Raw genomic sequence first — 13,432 nt, forward strand, 5'->3', positions numbered from 1 at the left:
AACTACTTGGATTTTTTCTAGATCTTGAACTCTAAAACCCTTAACTTTCCTCCACTTCAACTTTCCTCCCTGTGTCTCTGCTATAAACTAGAAATCCGCATTCTTGCTTCTAGCACCTAGGTTTGGGAGCCCTTTGCAAGGTCTCCGATCAAATCCTGTGTTTAATTCTAAGCTTTGCTGACAAGACCAAAGGTCTGAGGTTTCCCTGCATTTGGGTTTCCAACAACACTGATGCTGTTAATTCCAGAGTGCCCGGGATGCGTCTTGCAAGTCAACTCTGGCAGGATGAAGGCGGCCGCCGGGGGGCTGCTTGTGGCCTCTGACAGCCCATTGCTCAGGGCTTGCCAGCGCCCCAGCCCCTCAGGGGCTGCCCCAGCCCGGCAGCAGCGCCGCAGCCCCACCGCAGCTCCAGAGCAGCCCCATCCAGAGGCACCTGGGAGCCCTCAGCAAGGCAGCCAGCAGCACACGGGCACGAGGACACGGGTGGCGCTTCCTGCCTGGCACAGGGCTTGTGGCCATCTCCAGGCACCGCTCTGGCAGGGATGCCCGCAGCTGCGGCCCCTGCCCAGCCGCTCTGTGGGCAGCACAAAGGCTTCAGCAGAAGCACCACAGGCCAAGGGGCTTCTGGCCAATTTTCCTGCAGCACTGCACGCCTGGGCAGCTGGCTGAGCACGAGCACCCTTTTCCCCCTCCTCCCCTATGCCCTACGGACCCTGGGCAGGAAAAGAAAGATCCTGGGAGTCTGTTTATTGTAACACATTCTATATTTACATCGTAAAGGAAAACAAAAGAAGAAAATAACAGTCTTGAACACAAGGAAAATCCCCGCTGGCTCAGGGCCCAGCAGACAGAGCCTCTGGGATCATCTCTCCATAGAGCTCCAGCAGCAGAGGCGGCCAAGCCCTGAGAGACGAAGCCTTTTTTTCCATGCCCTGCGGAGCCGATCCCCCAGGTCCTCCAAGATGGAATATCGAATTGTAGCTTCTGCCCTGAGAATGTGTAAAGTTTGAAGAGCGAGGCTTCTGACAGAAAGGCTGATGTCATCTGCCATTTCTTCAAGGGCTGCAAGAGAGAGGAACAGAATCACGGTCAGACGCCGGATGGGCGGGGAGCCGAGGAGAGCCCCCTGCCAGGGCCATCCCAGCCGGCTCTTGCCATGGCCAGGAGGGAGCAGGGAGCAAGGGGATCAGCCCGAAGCTGCTGGCCACCAATGGCCCTCGTGGCCCTGAAATCTCAGTGTGCTCTGCCCACGGGAGCAGAGCCGTCCGCAGCCAGGGCAGGGCTTGCAGCTCTCCCCCGGCAGCCCCCGCTGTCAGCCCGCTGCCCTCACTCACCAGTGCAGATCCGCTGCAGCTCCTGCTGCTGCCCCCTCAGGTGCCGCCCGGCCATGCCTGTGAACACAGAGCCTGTCACGGCTCCAGCGGCACAGCTCCCTGCCAGCGGCGCTGCCGGCGCTGTGGCCACACGGGCTGCTGGCCCGGCAGGGCTCAGCCCGGCCCTTGCCTCACGCTGCCGCCCCAGGGCACGGCTGCCAGAGGCGGCAGCAGCAACGCCCAGGCCAGGCGGGGCTCCACGGTGCCGCGCCCGGCTGGCGCTGCCGGGGCAGCAGGCGGGGCCGGGGATGAGCTGCTGCGGCGCGGCGGGCCGGGCCGGCGAGGGAGCCCGGACTCGGGACTCACCCATGAACCTGATGGCCGCCTCTCGCAGGGGCTCCTGTGGGCTCCGCAGGTAGCGCAGGGCCCGGCGCAGGTGCTCGGCCGCTCTGCTCCTGTCCTCTGCCAGCTGCAGAGTGCGGCAGGAGGGAAGGGTTGGCGTGGGCTCAGCCCCTGGGCCGGGCGCCGCCTGCACCCGGCCCCGGCCTCCCCTGCCCGCACAGCCCTGAGGCGCGGCCCGCAGCCGCTGGCCAAGGGCTCCCGAGGGCAGGGGGCAGAGGGCGGGCTGCTGCCCGGGGAGCCGCGGTGCCGCCCCGCAGCCCCGCCGGGCCGGGGCTCCATGGGCACCCGGCTCGGGCCCACGGGAGCCTGGAGAAGAGCGCGCGCGGCTTCTGGCTGCAGCAGCGGGCAGGGGCACAGCTGCCCGGCCTGCACACTGAGCACTGCCCTCAGGGCCCTTCTCCAGGCTGAGGATTCTTGGCTGCTCTTACCAGGCTCTCGCCGAACCTCCATGTCTCATCCACCTCTGGCATTTGTTCAAGATTCCTTCTCTTCAGGAATCTGGCTGCAGAATGCAGTACTACACAGGAGGCCTGGAGAGCAGCAGAGACGCACAGATGGCCCCACAGGCCAGGGCACAGGAGCATCCCAGTGCCACAGCCTGGAGGAGGCTGCAGCCCGCAGGGTGCCACGGCAGGAGGCAGCCCAGCCCCTTCCCAGGGGGACAGCAGCCGGCCACAAGTCCTCACCTCAGCAACAATCTGATTTTCATCATGGCAGTGGAGGTAGAGTGGGACCAGGCTCTGGCGCACGTGGGACTTCAGGGCCTTTCTTCCATCTTTGCTTAATGAGTCCAGAATCTCTTGAAAGATACACATGGAGCTCAGCTGCACCTGGCTGTCATCCTGTGTGGGAGGAAGGGCAAAAGACCTCAGCATCAGCTGCTTCAGGCCCCCCAGGGCACAGGCCTGCATCTCCACAGGGCACCAAGTGTCCGGGCAGCGGCCAGTGGCCGTGGCTGTGGACACAGAGCCTTACATGGTCAAAGAGTGGCAGGAGTGCCGCAGCCAGCCGCAGGGCAATGGGGGTGGGTATTAGGGCACCATCATCCAGGAGCAAATATCTTAAAAGAAGAATGGTCATCCCAATCATGTCACTATCATTTTCCTGCAGGAGCTCCACAAGACTTTCAGTCAGGCTCCACATTTTTTCAGCCTGTGTGGAACACAAGTTTGTGAAAGGCCGCCCTGCTGCCGCAGGGCCCAGAGGCCAAAGGCCTGTCCCGAAGCACTGGGGCAGCTGAAGCGGGAGGCAGGAGAGCTGGGAGCAGCTGCCCCAGCGCCTGAAGCCCAGGCAAGGCCAAGCGACTGCGTTGCCCAGCCCCACGCTGCCTGCACGGCTTCAGCCACTGCCCCCTTCTCACCATCAAGGGATTCTTGCCCAGCACTACGAGGCCTCTGAGTGCCAAGTAACGCCTGGCGCTGTGCTCGCTCTGCAGGTTCTGTGCCATGATCTCCAGAACGCTGTCACTGCATTCCCTCAAGTCCAGGCACTCGAGGACCTGAAAGGCACAGGGCAGTGACAGGGAGCCGGCCGGTGACAGGAGCCCGGAGCCACACAGGGCCGGGCCCAGGCAGCAGCACAGGGCACGGGCACCGTCCTGGCAGCTGTGCCTACGAGAGGGCAGAGAGCTGGGAGGCAGCTCAGCCAGGCAGCGCTGGCCTTGAGGCTCACCTCCACAAGGAACGCCAGGGCAGGGAAATCCCAGTATTGCATCTCTTCACCGAGCATGGCGAGCAAGTAAAATGCAATCCCGGAACAAAAGTGTATGGCTGAATGGCAAAGTATCCTGACGAGAGGAAAAGGAAACAAGACCCTGAGCCAGTGGGGCAAACCTCTCCCAGGAGTGACTCACAGAGTCCTCATCTTTCCCCACCACCTTTCCAGCAAGGGGAGCTGGGCCACTTGAGAGTTGGTTGCTCATGGGCACCCTCCTCTCCCAGCCTTTTCCAGTGTGCTTGGCTGTGCCTCAGTGACAGGGCCTCCTGGCCCATGACCACGGGGACTTTGTGGGACACCCTGGGCAGAGAGCACAAATGTCAGAGGCAGTGGGGAGAAGGGGCTCTCACCTGGCCAGCAGAGCCACGGCAAAGTGGTGGGTGTCAAGAGAGAGCAGTGTGTCCCAGCCACACCTGCGTTCCATTGCCACCACCACATCCTCACAGCGGAGAAGGCAGAGCAGGGACTTCAGGGTGCGCACTGCAAACCTGTGTGCGCAGCAAAGCCCAGGTCACACTGGCAGCACTGGCTCCTTGGCAGGCCACGTGGCAGGGACAGGAGGAGTGGGATGGAGCACCTGTTGGGGCTGGTGGCAAGGCCGTGCTCTTCCTGGCATGCCTTCCAGAATGTATCGACCTCCTCTGGCATATCCAGAGTGCTGAAGAACACTTGGAAGAGGAGATGCACAAATAGGCGGGGGAAATACACCTTTAATATCCGTGGCAGACAGGGCACCTGGAGGATCTTCCACATCACCACGGTTGCCTGCAAAGGACAAAGCCCCCCGAGACAGCGCTCAGTGCCGAGGTGTGCGTGTGGCAGGGCCCGAGCGTGGCAGGGAGAGGCCAGGAGAGACCTTGGCAGGGGGAGCACGGGGCCTGGTGGGCCTGAAGCTGCCCCTGGGCCGGGTTTCAGGCCCAGGGGCCTGAGGCAGGCAGATGCAGTGGGGGAAGGAGAATGGAGAGCTGCTGGAGAGGCGGCCTCGGGCCCAGCAAAGGCCGGTGTCAGAAACTCACAGCCAGGGCAAAGACAGCCGTTTCGTCCCCATCGGAGGTGCACGTGCTGTGCTCTGGCCAGCTCCCCAGCACATCCAGGAGGATCAGCTGCGCCAGCTCCGCAGTCCTGGCTGAGCCCATGATGGTCTTCCACATGGCCATAGCAGCTCTGCGGGGTCAGAGCTCTGTCTCAGGGGTGTCTCAGACACAGCACCGGGGGGAGCTGAGCTGGCTGCCAGTTCTGCCTCTGCCCACTGGCCCTGGCCAGCAGCAGCCAGGCAGCCCAGCCCTGTGGGCGCAGAGCCCTGAGGGGCAGGGAGGGAGCATGGCAGCAGGCTTGGGGGCTGACGTGCCTGGGCTGGGAAAGGCAGCAGCCAGAGGGCCCGGGAAGTCTCTGTTGGTCAGACACCTGGGACAGGCTGTACAGGGTGTTGGGCTGGGGAGGCCTGAGCCCTGTGGGCAGGTGGGCCCCATACCTGTCACAGGACGGGGCCACACGCAGGAGCGTCATCACTGCGTCATCTGGCTGTGCTTCCGTGAGATCCAGCAGGGCCTCGTCCAGCCTGTGCTCAGCACAATCATTGGCCAGGAGCCACTGGTGGATGAACCTGACCATGGCGGGCACCTGGATAGTTGGATAACAAGCACCAGGAGACTTGGAAAGCTGCCAGAGGGAGCAATGTTCCCAGCTTCCCCAGAGAAGTGCTTCCCTTCCCAGCCCACTGCCATGTGGCCCCAAAGGCTCACAGCAACCAGCCAGCATTGCTTGGCTTGGGAGGCCAAGCAATTCCTGGGAGGATCAAACCCTGCCCACAGGCTGCTTACTTGGTTTGGATAGTAAAACTTTTCCTCTACAAGCATACACAGGAGGGCAGCGCTGGGCTTGGTTTGGAAGATGGGAGAGCAGGGCCTGAGCCCAGTGCCCATGGCGATGGTCTCTTCCTCCTGCCTTCTCTTGATGAATTTCCAGACAAGCTGTAGGAGAAGGGCAGGAAGCCGGGGATGTTGCATGGAGCGCTGCACACACGGTGCTGGGCTGAGCAGGGACAGCAGGCCCCGCCCAGGTGAGGGTGGCTGCAGGTACCTGGGCTGTTCTGCGGAAGCGGCCACGGCTGGATTCCTGCTCTTGTGTGCGCTCCAGGGCTGCATCTGGCAAAGAGCGAGCGCAGCCAGAGCTGAGGGGCTGCGGGAGAGGCCAGGGAACACAGCCCAGCCCAGAGCTCCCCAGGCAGGGAGAGCCCCGGGATGCCCCAGGGGATGGAGCAGGGCCACTGCGGCGTGTCTGCCCGGCCCCTCTTCCGTCCTGTCCGTGGGCATTTCCTCAGGGGATTGCATGGCATGGCATGGCATGGCATGGCATGGCCCGGCATGGCATGGCATGGCATGGCATGGCATGGCATGGCATGGCATGGGGCCAAGCTGGCTGCAGGCACCAGTCCCACAGTCAGGCTCTGCCACTCACCCTCCTGCGGTGGATTGAACGGCACCACCTCCTCGGTCTCCTGTGATGGGGCAGCTCGTGGGCCTTCTTCCTCCTCCTCCACCCAGGCCATCTTGGGCACTACCGGGGGTCTCTGCTCCATAGCTTTGACTGGGTTTGGGGCAACTTGCAGGAGAGATGCCTTGGAAAAGCTCCAAGTCACCAAGTCCTGCAGTTGTGCCTGGAAGGCACCTTCAAGAGAGAAGCCTCAGGAAGGCTGCAGGACAGCAAGTCCTGCACTCGCTCTCAAGGGCTCCTGCCACAAGGACAGGAGACTCCTGTCAAGGATTGTGGTCTGGCCTCGAGCCACCTGCAGAAAAGAAGCCTCAGGGAGACCACGGCTCAGCAAGTCCTGTGGTCTGGCCTCAAGCTCAGCTGCAGGAACAAGTCCTCGGAAAAGCTCCGGGTGGAAGTGAACGAGCGCGCTGTGCGGGGGCTCCTCACGGCACCGCTCTGTCCCGTCCCGTCCCTTCGCGTGCTCCGAGCACTGTGGCCTGCTCTTGTCACCGCCAACTCCTATGTCACCAGGTGTCACAAAGGGCCCTTGGACACCCGGTTCCATGTCACAGTGACTGTGCTGCACCGTGTCACCAAGGGCCCTTGCACACCCTGCCGCCCGCCCTGGGGCCGCCCCCAGCCCAGCCAAAGTGGCCCAGGCTGGACGGAATGCCTGGCCCCAGGTGTCTAAGGCAGCCCGACAGGATCTTTAGGAAGGGCTCAGAGCATCAGCAAACGCCGCCTGGCTCTGCCGGCTCAGTCCTACCCCCATATCTTTTCCTGAGAGCATTTGAATTTCTAAATGAGAATCATTTGAAGGGAGGGGATTTACATTTTCCATTTCAGAGAAGGCTTCTGCCTTCCTTAGCAGACACGTCTCTCTTCAAACCAAGACAACTGCTTATCATTTTGCAGATGTGCAGTTGCTGGGCAGCCCCATTTTACACCAGGGACCTGGAGAACCATTCCCAGCAACTGGGAAAATCCTAGGTGGTCCAACCACCCATAGATGAGGTCTCCAAATTTGCCCCGAAAGTGGGTCCAGCTTTTATAGGCCAAAAAGAGCAAGTCCAAGTGTCCTGATGATATTTTCAGCCCAGAAAGCCCTGCTGCTGATGGCACACTTCACAACCAGCGGGAGGCACAGCTAGGCAAAAGCCCAGACCTCTGCTGGGAGGCTTTCTCCTCAAACACCCTTCAACCAAGCCTCCATGCAAGTCAGTTGGGAAAGTTTCTTCAAATGATCCATTTCTGGCATATAACTACACAGGGTTATGTGAAAGATTCTAAAGCAGCAGCTCTGGACTCAAAGAACCAGCACTAAGAGTCCCTGTCATCTGTTTGTAGCTAAATCACATGTTGGGGGAGCTGAAGGAGTTTGGAACGAGCTAAGAGAGCGGATCTCTGAGTGTTTTAGATGATGCCATTGCTTTTTCTTCTCTTCTACATAGACAGGCAGGGTGAGTTTGGCTCACATCTCCACCGCATGGCTCACAGGGCCACAAGACTTGTAGTTACAAGAGCTTTGAAGGATTTCTTGGCCAAGAAGACACGGCCAACAAGGATATTTATGTTTTACACCCAATCCTTCAATATTTCATCTTACGGACTCATGCTCTGGGTGACTCCAGATAAGTTAGAAAGTCTCTTTTCCCAGCCCGGCGGTTGAAGGAGGAGTCAGAGCTCTTCATTTCTCCGTCACAAGGTTGTTTATTGTATCTTATCTATACCATTCTTTCTCCTGTCCTGCTGAGGTCCGCTCAGCAAGACAGTCTAAGGCACTCTGCCTCCCCCGGGGCGGTGTTATCTTTTTATACTAAAAACAACTACGTGTACAATATTTGCAGTTCCTTTCCAATACCTATCATCTACGTTAGACAGTGAGCTTCTACACTAAACCAATCTAAAAGTGCCAACATCACAGCAGAAGATGGAGGCCAAGAAGAAGAAGGAGAAAGGCTGGATATGCCCAGAGTCCTCCATCCTATCCCCTGAAGGCCCGTTCTAAAAACCCCCAAAATCAATTTTTCCACTCTGTGATAAATTCACTATCATTCTACTTAAACTTTTGTGGCTTGTCATTCTTCCTACAAGGTTGGTAATTGTTTTTGCCAAGGGCTAAATCAAAGGCACAAGCGTCTTGGGCTCTGTGTCAAAGTCTCTGAGCCCTCTGACAGGGTCTCGAGTCTTGCAGGGCAGCCAGAGGAATTTCCTGGGTTCCCACATCATGCTACAGTGTAAGCCTCCTTAGCCAATCCTGCTATGACACACAAACCTACCTCACTGCATCCTAAACTTCTTGTTTACCATTGTAACTACTTGGATTTTTTCTAGATCTTGAACTCTAAAACCCTTAACTTTCCTCCACTTCAACTTTCCTCCCTGTGTCTCTGCTATAAACTAGAAATCCGCATTCTTGCTTCTAGCACCTAGGTTTGGGAGCCCTTTGCAAGGTCTCCGATCAAATCCTGTGTTTAATTCTAAGCTTTGCTGACAAGACCAAAGGTCTGAGGTTTCCCTGCATTTGGGTTTCCAACAACACTGATGCTGTTAATTCCAGAGTGCCCGGGATGCGTCTTGCAAGTCAACTCTGGCAGGATGAAGGCGGCCGCCGGGGGGCTGCTTGTGGCCTCTGACAGCCCATTGCTCAGGGCTTGCCAGCGCCCCAGCCCCTCAGGGGCTGCCCCAGCCCGGCAGCAGCGCCGCAGCCCCACCGCAGCTCCAGAGCAGCCCCATCCAGAGGCACCTGGGAGCCCTCAGCAAGGCAGCCAGCAGCACACGGGCACGAGGACACGGGTGGCGCTTCCTGCCTGGCACAGGGCTTGTGGCCATCTCCAGGCACCGCTCTGGCAGGGATGCCCGCAGCTGCGGCCCCTGCCCAGCCGCTCTGTGGGCAGCACAAAGGCTTCAGCAGAAGCACCACAGGCCAAGGGGCTTCTGGCCAATTTTCCTGCAGCACTGCACGCCTGGGCAGCTGGCTGAGCACGAGCACCCTTTTCCCCCTCCTCCCCTATGCCCTACGGACCCTGGGCAGGAAAAGAAAGATCCTGGGAGTCTGTTTATTGTAACACATTCTATATTTACATCGTAAAGGAAAACAAAAGAAGAAAATAACAGTCTTGAACACAAGGAAAATCCCCGCTGGCTCAGGGCCCAGCAGACAGAGCCTCTGGGATCATCTCTCCATAGAGCTCCAGCAGCAGAGGCGGCCAAGCCCTGAGAGACGAAGCCTTTTTTTCCATGCCCTGCGGAGCCGATCCCCCAGGTCCTCCAAGATGGAATATCGAATTGTAGCTTCTGCCCTGAGAATGTGTAAAGTTTGAAGAGCGAGGCTTCTGACAGAAAGGCTGATGTCATCTGCCATTTCTTCAAGGGCTGCAAGAGAGAGGAACAGAATCACGGTCAGACGCCGGATGGGCGGGGAGCCGAGGAGAGCCCCCTGCCAGGGCCATCCCAGCCGGCTCTTGCCATGGCCAGGAGGGAGCAGGGAGCAAGGGGATCAGCCTGAAGCTGCTGGCCACCAATGGCCCTCGTGGCCCTGAAATCTCAGTGTGCTCTGCCCACGGGAGCAGAGCCGTCCGCAGCCAGGGCAGGGCTTGCAGCTCTCCCCCGGCAGCCCCCGCTGTCAGCCCGCTGCCCTCACTCACCAGTGCAGATCCGCTGCAGCTCCTGCTGCTGCCCCCTCAGGTGCCGCCCGGCCATGCCTGTGAACACAGAGCCTGTCACGGCTCCAGCGGCACAGCTCCCTGCCAGCGGCGCTGCCGGCGCTGTGGCCACACGGGCTGCTGGCCCGGCAGGGCTCAGCCCGGCCCTTGCCTCACGCTGCCGCCCCAGGGCACGGCTGCCAGAGGCGGCAGCAGCAACGCCCAGGCCAGGCGGGGCTCCACGGTGCCGCGCCCGGCTGGCGCTGCCGGGGCAGCAGGCGGGGCCGGGGATGAGCTGCTGCGGCGCGGCGGGCCGGGCCGGCGAGGGAGCCCGGACTCGGGACTCACCCATGAACCTGATGGCCGCCTCTCGCAGGGGCTCCTGTGGGCTCCGCAGGTAGCGCAGGGCCCGGCGCAGGTGCTCGGCCGCTCTGCTCCTGTCCTCTGCCAGCTGCAGAGTGCGGCAGGAGGGAAGGGTTGGCGTGGGCTCAGCCCCTGGGCCGGGCGCCGCCTGCACCCGGCCCCGGCCTCCCCTGCCCGCACAGCCCTGAGGCGCGGCCCGCAGCCGCTGGCCAAGGGCTCCCGAGGGCAGGGGGCAGAGGGCGGGCTGCTGCCCGGGGAGCCGCGGTGCCGCCCCGCAGCCCCGCCGGGCCGGGGCTCCATGGGCACCCGGCTCGGGCCCACGGGAGCCTGGAGAAGAGCGCGCGCGGCTTCTGGCTGCAGCAGCGGGCAGGGGCACAGCTGCCCGGCCTGCACACTGAGCACTGCCCTCAGGGCCCTTCTCCAGGCTGAGGATTCTTGGCTGCTCTTACCAGGCTCTCGCCGAACCTCCATGTCTCATCCACCTCTGGCATTTGTTCAAGATTCCTTCTCTTCAGGAATCTGGCTGCAGAATGCAGTACTACACAGGAGGCCTGGAGAGCAGCAGAGACGCACAGATGGCCCCACAGGCCAGGGCACAGGAGCATCCCAGTGCCACAGCCTGGAGGAGGCTGCAGCCCGCAGGGTGCCACGGCAGGAGGCAGCCCAGCCCCTTCCCAGGGGGACAGCAGCCGGCCACAAGTCCTCACCTCAGCAACAATCTGATTTTCATCATGGCAGTGGAGGTAGAGTGGGACCAGGCTCTGGCGCACGTGGGACTTCAGGGCCTTTCTTCCATCTTTGCTTAATGAGTCCAGAATCTCTTGAAAGATACACATGGAGCTCAGCTGCACCTGGCTGTCATCCTGTGTGGGAGGAAGGGCAAAAGACCTCAGCATCAGCTGCTTCAGGCCCCCCAGGGCACAGGCCTGCATCTCCACAGGGCACCAAGTGTCCGGGCAGCGGCCAGTGGCCGTGGCTGTGGACACAGAGCCTTACATGGTCAAAGAGTGGCAGGAGTGCCGCAGCCAGCCGCAGGGCAATGGGGGTGGGTATTAGGGCACCATCATCCAGGAGCAAATATCTTAAAAGAAGAATGGTCATCCCAATCATGTCACTATCATTTTCCTGCAGGAGCTCCACAAGACTTTCAGTCAGGCTCCACATTTTTTCAGCCTGTGTGGAACACAAGTTTGTGAAAGGCCGCCCTGCTGCCGCAGGGCCCAGAGGCCAAAGGCCTGTCCCGAAGCACTGGGGCAGCTGAAGCGGGAGGCAGGAGAGCTGGGAGCAGCTGCCCCAGCGCCTGAAGCCCAGGCAAGGCCAAGCGACTGCGTTGCCCAGCCCCACGCTGCCTGCACGGCTTCAGCCACTGCCCCCTTCTCACCATCAAGGGATTCTTGCCCAGCACTACGAGGCCTCTGAGTGCCAAGTAACGCCTGGCGCTGTGCTCGCTCTGCAGGTTCTGTGCCATGATCTCCAGAACGCTGTCACTGCATTCCCTCAAGTCCAGGCACTCGAGGACCTGAAAGGCACAGGGCAGTGACAGGGAGCCGGCCGGTGACAGGAGCCCGGAGCCACACAGGGCCGGGCCCAGGCAGCAGCACAGGGCACGGGCACCGTCCTGGCAGCTGTGCCTACGAGAGGGCAGAGAGCTGGGAGGCAGCTCAGCCAGGCAGCGCTGGCCTTGAGGCTCACCTCCACAAGGAACGCCAGGGCAGGGAAATCCCAGTATTGCATCTCTTCACCGAGCATGGCGAGCAAGTAAAATGCAATCCCGGAACAAAAGTGTATGGCTGAATGGCAAAGTATCCTGACGAGAGGAAAAGGAAACAAGACCCTGAGCCAGTGGGGCAAACCTCTCCCAGGAGTGACTCACAGAGTCCTCATCTTTCCCCACCACCTTTCCAGCAAGGGGAGCTGGGCCACTTGAGAGTTGGTTGCTCATGGGCACCCTCCTCTCCCAGCCTTTTCCAGTGTGCTTGGCTGTGCCTCAGTGACAGGGCCTCCTGGCCCATGACCACGGGGACTTTGTGGGACACCCTGGGCAGAGAGCACAAATGTCAGAGGCAGTGGGGAGAAGGGGCTCTCACCTGGCCAGCAGAGCCACGGCAAAGTGGTGGGTGTCAAGAGAGAGCAGTGTGTCCCAGCCACACCTGCGTTCCATTGCCACCACCACATCCTCACAGCGGAGAAGGCAGAGCAGGGACTTCAGGGTGCGCACTGCAAACCTGTGTGCGCAGCAAAGCCCAGGTCACACTGGCAGCACTGGCTCCTTGGCAGGCCACGTGGCAGGGACAGGAGGAGTGGGATGGAGCACCTGTTGGGGCTGGTGGCAAGGCCGTGCTCTTCCTGGCATGCCTTCCAGAATGTATCGACCTCCTCTGGCATATCCAGAGTGCTGAAGAACACTTGGAAGAGGAGATGCACAAATAGGCGGGGGAAATACACCTTTAATATCCGTGGCAGACAGGGCACCTGGAGGATCTTCCACATCACCACGGTTGCCTGCAAAGGACAAAGCCCCCCGAGACAGCGCTCAGTGCCGAGGTGTGCGTGTGGCAGGGCCCGAGCGTGGCAGGGAGAGGCCAGGAGAGACCTTGGCAGGGGGAGCACGGGGCCTGGTGGGCCTGAAGCTGCCCCTGGGCCGGGTTTCAGGCCCAGGGGCCTGAGGCAGGCAGATGCAGTGGGGGAAGGAGAATGGAGAGCTGCTGGAGAGGCGGCCTCGGGCCCAGCAAAGGCCGGTGTCAGAAACTCACAGCCAGGGCAAAGACAGCCGTTTCGTCCCCATCGGAGGTGCACGTGCTGTGCTCTGGCCAGCTCCCCAGCACATCCAGGAGGATCAGCTGCGCCAGCTCCGCAGTCCTGGCTGAGCCCATGATGGTCTTCCACATGGCCATAGCAGCTCTGCGGGGTCAGAGCTCTGTCTCAGGGGTGTCTCAGACACAGCACCGGGGGGAGCTGAGCTGGCTGCCAGTTCTGCCTCTGCCCACTGGCCCTGGCCAGCAGCAGCCAGGCAGCCCAGCCCTGTGGGCGCAGAGCCCTGAGGGGCAGGGAGGGAGCATGGCAGCAGGCTTGGGGGCTGACGTGCCTGGGCTGGGAAAGGCAGCAGCCAGAGGGCCCGGGAAGTCTCTGTTGGTCAGACACCTGGGACAGGCTGTACAGGGTGTTGGGCTGGGGAGGCCTGAGCCCTGTGGGCAGGTGGGCCCCATACCTGTCACAGGACGGGGCCACACGCAGGAGCGTCATCACTGCGTCATCTGGCTGTGCTTCCGTGAGATCCAGCAGGGCCTCGTCCAGCCTGTGCTCAGCACAATCATTGGCCAGGAGCCACTGGTGGATGAACCTGACCATGGCGGGCACCTGGATAGTTGGATAACAAGCACCAGGAGACTTGGAAAGCTGCCAGAGGGAGCAATGTTCCCAGCTTCCCCAGAGAAGTGCTTCCCTTCCCAGCCCACTGCCATGTGGCCCCAAAGGCTCACAGCAACCAGCCAGCATTGCTTGGCTTGGGAGGCCAAGCAATTC

This window comes from Zonotrichia albicollis, chromosome 34, assembly GCF_047830755.1.
Source record: "Zonotrichia albicollis isolate bZonAlb1 chromosome 34, bZonAlb1.hap1, whole genome shotgun sequence".
Taxonomy (NCBI): Eukaryota; Metazoa; Chordata; class Aves; order Passeriformes; family Passerellidae; genus Zonotrichia; species Zonotrichia albicollis.